At 38.6% G+C, this 7,363-nt stretch overlaps 1 pseudogene; it reads right to left on the bottom strand.

Annotated features, from left to right (window-relative positions):
• The window catches only part of LOC117950858, a 9,125-nt pseudogene that overhangs the window by 946 nt on the left and 816 nt on the right, over positions 1 to 7,363 (bottom strand).

The raw sequence follows: 7,363 nt of genomic DNA, 5'->3' as shown, positions 1-7,363 counted from the left end.
TGTGTGTGTGTGTGTGTGTGTGTGTGTGTGTGTGTGTGTGTGTGTGCGCGCATTTACCTTAGTTTGATCATAACTTTGGAGAGACATAATTAGGACACTGAGGATAATTACGACAGCCATGAAGAAGTCCAGGAAGTTACTGGTACAGAAAGTGTGGATAGACCGACGACTGGGGGAGTAATCTGTGTAATATGGAATCTCCTCAGGCTCTGATTAATGCATGCCAAACACACACACAGACAGAGAAATAGAGTCAAAGTTGTGACAAACACTCAAAACATTTAGAGCTACAATAGTCAATACTTTTATATCAACAATTTGATAAAAATGTGTGTATGTGAAAAGGTCACTTGTTTTGATGCACAGAGAATTATCACAGGATTCTGCAGTTCCCCTAAAGTAGCATTTTAATATCTTTCAGCTAATTTACACACATTTTATCATATTGTTGATATAAAAGTATTAATGTGATGCTTGGAATTATAAAAAGCTACTCGATTCTCCGTACCCTTGCACTGGTCCTGTGATACTGTGGCCTTTTCTGGTAAAGCTTTATCTACTTTTTTTTTTTATTCTTCAGGCAATGGTAAAAGGTTTCCACCATCACACCAATAAACATGTCGAAGAGAATGAAGCTCAAAATCATGAAAGTTATGAAATAAATAAGCATCCATTCGTTGTAGTTCGTTATAGGCTGAGAGGAGAAGACAACAAAAGAAATATCAGATTTAATTAATCTTGCGCATATGAAATTAAAACTAAAGAACAAATTTATTACACTGCCATACTAAAAAGGGAAAAAACAACCCTTGCGTTTGCTATCTCCATCTTCCCTTCCAATGTACATAACAGTGTAAAAATATAAATCAGGCATTTTGCCAGCAACAATACCTGTTGGTCAACTCCCACAGCATCCAGCCCGTCATACATAATGTTTACCCAGCCATCCTTTGAGTGCATTACAAATATGGAAATCAGAGCCTGAATGGGAAACAGAAATAACTTTTAATTAAGTCAAAAAACAGCAATTATCCAGGTCCTAATATAATTAGCTTTTAAGTTTATTTACAGAATACATTGTACATTGATACATACATTGATTTAAATTGAAAATATGGCAATAGAATGATGAATGTATTTATTAATTCCTAAGTTCTACATAGTTTATTTGCTTTTAGAGATGCTGGCATGAATGCTAATCTTTTCCTATCCACCCTACATTCATCTCCCTGTCCATACCTGAGGCAGGCTGTCAAAGTTGTACACCTTTTGTACCCAGCAATAGTTGGCCAACAGACATTCAATCTTGTTGGTGATGTTGATGGTGTCTTGACCCAGACAGTAGAAGAACTTCCCTTTGAACAACTACAGTGTTTTGTTAGAAAAAGACAGAGACAGAGTGTCTACTGTGTTATTTTGCCAACTGCATCAAAGCTGTCACTATCAATGCCAAAAATAACAGGAGAGAATTCCTAGGTGTTTACTATTAGTGCTGGCCAGGGGTCATGTTCTTACTTTCCCCAGCTTGATTGTAAGTCAGGGTACAACAAAGCTGTGTATATGTGTGTGCGTGTGTGTGTGTGTGTGTGTGCATGAGTTTGTGCAAGTGCATACATGGGTGCGTGAGTGTGCATCCCCCACAGTACCTGCACCCCAAGAATGCCATAAAAAAGAGGAAGGCACAGCAAATAATAACAATGTTCCCAATGGGTTTAACCGAAGCAATCAGGTCTTCCACAGCCAGCTTCAGTTTTGGGGCTCGCTTGATCACCCTGGAACACACAATTATAGACAAACAGATGTTTTTTATAACCAGCACATGTACGACTAGACAAACTGACCCAAAGATGAAATAAGATTGGATGTTGACACAAAAAACGGTATCATCTATATTGTATACACGCACAAATTCATGAAGTACCTTAGTGGGCACAGTGTGCGTAGCAGGCATACAACTTTGAGCATGCCCAGCATATGTTTTTCACTTGTACTGGCCAAAGAGACTAAGATGTCGACTAAAGACAGTAACACCAAAAAACCATCCACAGCATTCCAGGCAGACCGGCAGTAGTTCTCCTTCCCAAACAGCAAACCAAGCGCTATAACCTGGTGTAACAACACACCAATTCCAACATATTAGTTAATATACAGTGTTGTAGTTTTTTAAAATTCTCCTAAAAATCCAACGTATTGATTTTAAGGTACAAAATGATTGGTCTAAAATGATTAGAACCAAAAAATTTCAAAATGGTTTCAGGCTGTACAACAGTCAATTAAATAAATTGAGCTCTTCCCTTACACATTGTTTATTTTTCTTAGTTGATCTCAACCCAGCAGGGGATGGAAAGTTCATTCAACAGCTCAGAAGCCATGAAGTAATTGTATTCATTAAAACAAACAAAACATTGCATTGAATAATTAACCTTGATGTTTACCTTAAAGAGCATCTCTCCACAGAAAATAGCAGAGAAAACATAACCAGCTATATTCAGGACCCAACGCTCCTAAAGGGAAAAATTTGATTGCATTTTTAACATGCTTCTTTGTATAAATAAATTAAAAAAATAAAAAACACAAATAAAAAAACTCATTACATATTATGTGTTTCATGAAATACAAAACATCCAACTTGTGTTTGTAAGTTTATGACTGTATTTGCAATCTCTCCTCACAGATTACATGTAGTAATATTATACTATGTGTGTGCATCTGTCAATATTTGTGTGTCTAATAGGATAGGGTTTGTATGTTAAGGGTTTACTGTATTTATTTATTTCTCCAAAGGAACAGTAATTGAAGGTGTCTCACCGTGCTTTTATGGTTTATTGCAGGCCTCTCCATAGCGATGGTGGCACAGCTGAGGAGAATGAAGACCAGAATAATGTGGTCGAACAGCTTGTAAGAGATCAGTCGTTGACAAAAGATGCGGAGCCTGCATACAAACACACACACACAAAATAGCTATAGTCAGTTAAACATCAGAGGGGAACCAAGGGAATAAAAGAGACAGTGAAATGTCCCTGTAATAATCCTTCAGTCATCTTTTGGCATTCTCTATGCAAAGTATATATCAAAGAAACATTTTTGTGTTTTCTATCAAAATCTCTCTTTCCCTATTTATTTAATTATTTACTTAATTATTGTGTGTTAAACCTTGTAAAATCTCTAACGTCCTACACCTGATTTCTTAACAACACTAGTACATTAATTTACTTCATATACCAGGGCTGCCAACTGCTTTTCAGAGACTCTGACGGGGTTCAAGAGCGCTCCCTGTCCGTGGAATTTTCGAAATGTCGCAAACTGACAACATTTATTTCACGAGCCATCCCAGGTGCATTTCCCCGGCTTCAGGTATGAGCTCTGAGTATTACAGACCCGTCCGTCGCTTCGTGTCCACTCTCTCTGTAACAATAGAGGTGAGCAGCGCGGCTGGGAAGCGTAGCAGCTTCAGTTCATTGTAGGGGACTCGCTCTGCTGTGGGGGGGGGGGGGGGGGGGGGGGGGGGGGGGGGGGGGGCAGTGACACGTTGCATCCGTGCGTGGATCTCCGATGAAGAGCAGCGTACAGCTCCTATAAACTCTGTCAGAGACCAGAGACCCAAATGGGCCTCTGTGTCTGTGTGACGGTCTGAGTGAGATCCGCCATCAGCGGAGCAATGAAATGCACAGCAGACCATATTATACTATATACTAGGCCAATATATACTATATATACTATATTAAAACTCTGTAAATCTCGGACAACAGAGATGGGAGGAGTTATATTTAGAATGTGCACAAAGTTGTAAACATGAGCAGAAATCTGCAACGTTGGGCTACTATTGTGCTTCTCTAACCTCTGTGTATCTCTAAATGTAACTGTAAATAATTCATTCAATGTTTCATAAAATGAACAATAGTCTTTATTTTCCCAAAAAAGTAAATCCAGTAAGTGGGGCACAGAGGATGAGGGCCAAACATTACTGAGATTAGAATTTATGTAAATCAGTGTTTCTCATTCTTTAGAATTTCAGTGGTCTTAGTTGATCCCTCAACATTAATTTAACTTTGGGTCCCTGGTCCCTACACCAGGGACTCCTGGACCTGATCCCTACACCAGGGACCCCAAAACCTGTTCACCACAGACCCAGCTGTTGCTACTGTTATATTATGCTACTGTCTCTTCATGTGATTCATTATGTTTGGCCCTAGGAAGAGCCCCATCCCCCCACATATAACAAATCCCAATTTAAACACTGAATGATAATGATGCTGAAAGAGCAAAAGAAATTGCTTTGTATGTGGCAAAATATGGGTTGCCCCCCCCCCCCAAATCTAGCTCCAAGGTTTGGGGGAAAGTTAGCAGCTCTGATCTTCTCTCTCTTTTTCCTTGGGGTCAAAAATCAAGCTGTTTTACTTAGCGCTCCGCCTAGAGGCCTGGAGAACTTCCCTTGTGTAATCGGGATGCAGCAGGTGTTTTTTCGTCGCATTTGTTTTTGGGGTTTGTCTGCTTTTCTTTTTGCATCACTTCTTTTTCTGGGGTTTGTTTGCTTTTCTATTGCATCATTTCTGTATTTGCAGCGCATTTATGCATTTTGTTGTGTTGTGTACAAATTACTGAAGTTTTCTTAATTCGCTTGTGTTTTGTCCATATACGTGTGTTTTCCTAAATTGCAGGGCGGTTGCCCCTGTCGGTCGCCGTAATTAATGGTCAATCAATGTTGGCACAATCATGTTTCCATAACATGTTTCATTTTTCAATTGAAGTGATATTTATTTTACATGATAGACTTTTTAATGACATTGTTCAACTTCTACCATTCAGGAATTAAAATGTAATTAGCAACTGACAGAGAAATTCATTTTTATAAATCTTTTATTTCATATTTCTCTGTAGTAGTGTTTTAAAATATTATAACTTTCATTGCTTATTATATATTTATATCTTGCTTGTCATATATTCTTACATGCTTATTATATTTTATAATCTTATATGCACATTTAATAAAACTGTTTTTTTAACTAACTTTGTTTCTTTTAAGCTGTTGCCCCATAGCACCACCAAGGTAATAAATGTCTCCACCGATGGTATATCACAGAGATAGCTAATGTTTTAGGTTCGAGGTCAGTCAGAGTACACGTCGCCTAGCGACCTGCACTCTGCCCTGGTTGTCTTAGCGTAGACATAAACCAAATAACAGATGTCCTTCTTGTTATCTCTGTGTGTCTGACTTTCAATAAAGGAAGAGATCTGCAGAGATATCGCCGGAGTTCTCGAAAAGTCACGCTGGCAGATAGGTGGCTATTCTGGTGTGCTCCCCTCTTGCAATTGTCTATTAACTGCTCATTGCCGTCCGCGTCTTGCTTTCTTGCTTGACCGTGTTTATTTGATGAGGTAAAGTGTCCTGAACCTGACAGCAACATTGTAGTTTTGTATCATAAAGTGAAGTTAAGACAATAGGTGCAAAAACTCAGAAAAAACTCCATCGCTACCTTGTTAGCCGGTTCCTGAATAAGCATTTGTGTGCAGTGCCGTGAGGCAATTTGTTACATCGCAAGACGTGATATCACGGCATACTTTCTGATGCTAAGTCAAACGACACGCCGGCCAAAAGTTACCAATACTTTACAGGCAGTAAATGGGATAAGGGTTTTGAATTTCAGAGGTTTTTTTGTAGTTCATTTCAGTCATTTGCAGCTGAGAACTGGAAGACCAAAGGAGGTGTTAAGTAGCCTATAAGCTCAAGGTTGAAGCTACTAACACAAATAGCCTATATCATTTATATTAATGTTAGTAGCTTAAGTCTACAGTGGTAACAACTGGATCTGACTGCCTCCTGGTTTAAAGATATGATGTATGAGATAGCTGAGACTTATTATTTGTTTTGTCAGAGATGGACATTTGAGTTTCAAGTTGATTTGAACGTGCTTACAATTGACAAACATACAAGGCGTGTATTTTGTGGGAATCAAACAAAATAAAGACATGATGAGGTCATAAGGAGCAAGGTTACCTCCTCTGTCTCTGCTTTGCCCGCTTACAGAATTTGTCCCACCCATGAGAGAGAGACATCATGGCTTTCAAATGAGCAAAGTGGCAGTTGGTCAATGCCAGCCCCCCCTCCACTTTTTTTGAGGAAAATTTTGGGAAAGACTTCAGATATGGCATTAGGGGACCACTGAGGTCTATATAAAAGCATCCAAAGAGCATCATGTCATGGGACCTTTTTAAAGGTATAGCTTCAATATCATAAACATGTAACAGTACAACACTATTTTTGACCAAATATCTCTATTGATATTGCAACAATATCGTAGTGTTGACTATCACTGCTTTTACAACAAATTTACACAGTGAGATTTTTGATAAATAATCATTAGCAATGTGGATATAATGACTAAGTGGGTAAAGTCAAATATTGTATAACAGTTGCACTAGTCTGGTAAGTTCATAAAATTACATAACTTTACTGTAATGAAGCCTTTAAAACCAGGAAACACTTATGCCATATTACTACATTACAATATCCAAAATCTAAAACGCTATCTAGTCTCATATCATGATATCAATATAATATTCATATATTGCCCAACTCTACTTCAGAGGTATTGTCAAGTCAGTGGAACAATATTTTTGGATTTAAAAATATTTATTTTGCGTTAAAAGTAACAAAATATGAGATAAACTGGCACAGAAAAAGTCACTTTCTGCAGAAATACAACTATACAGAAGGTATTTTCAAAGAATATTGAAGATATTCCTACACACAAGTACTTCTTAACGTTAGTGGGAGGAAACTGGAGCACCCAGATTTAACCCAAGCAGACACAGCGGGAATGTGCAAAGTCCTGAAAGACAGAAACCAGCTGTCTGATGACTTTACACTGCACCTTCCCACTGTACTTCAGCCTGTTACTGTGTGTGTGTGTGTGTGTGTGTGTGTGTGTGTGTGTGTCAGTGTTTCACTCCTCATCCTTCTTCTTGTTTTCACAAAGGGGATTTGGAGTGATAGGGTGCTTGGCAGAGGGAGCAGATGTGTAGCGCAGAAAGTAAAGTAGGTTGGAGGTGAACAGCTTCACTCCTGGCTTGTTAAAGGAGAATTCCAGTCAATTTCAACAGCTAGCTCTTTTGTTTGAATATTAGGAGGTCTGTCAGTAGAGACAAAAATGAAACAAATAGGTGTTGTCTACACTGTGTTATCCTCCTGCTGGAGTTAGCACCCAACAAGTTGCTATATACTCAAGACACATGGAACTAGGAAGCCTATGAAGTGCAATAACAATATTGACCTATTAGAATTCTTGAATGTCTCCCATCGAGAAGGCTTCTTCTGTTTTTCAGAAGAAGCTGTCTGCTGTGGTTCTTCCTGGACATCTTCCAC

The sequence above is a fragment of the Etheostoma cragini genome, chromosome 9 (genome assembly GCF_013103735.1).
Source record: "Etheostoma cragini isolate CJK2018 chromosome 9, CSU_Ecrag_1.0, whole genome shotgun sequence".
Taxonomy (NCBI): domain Eukaryota; kingdom Metazoa; phylum Chordata; class Actinopteri; order Perciformes; family Percidae; genus Etheostoma; species Etheostoma cragini.
Note: the sequence above shows the minus strand (reverse complement) of the source record. Positions and strands in the feature narration are given on the sequence as shown.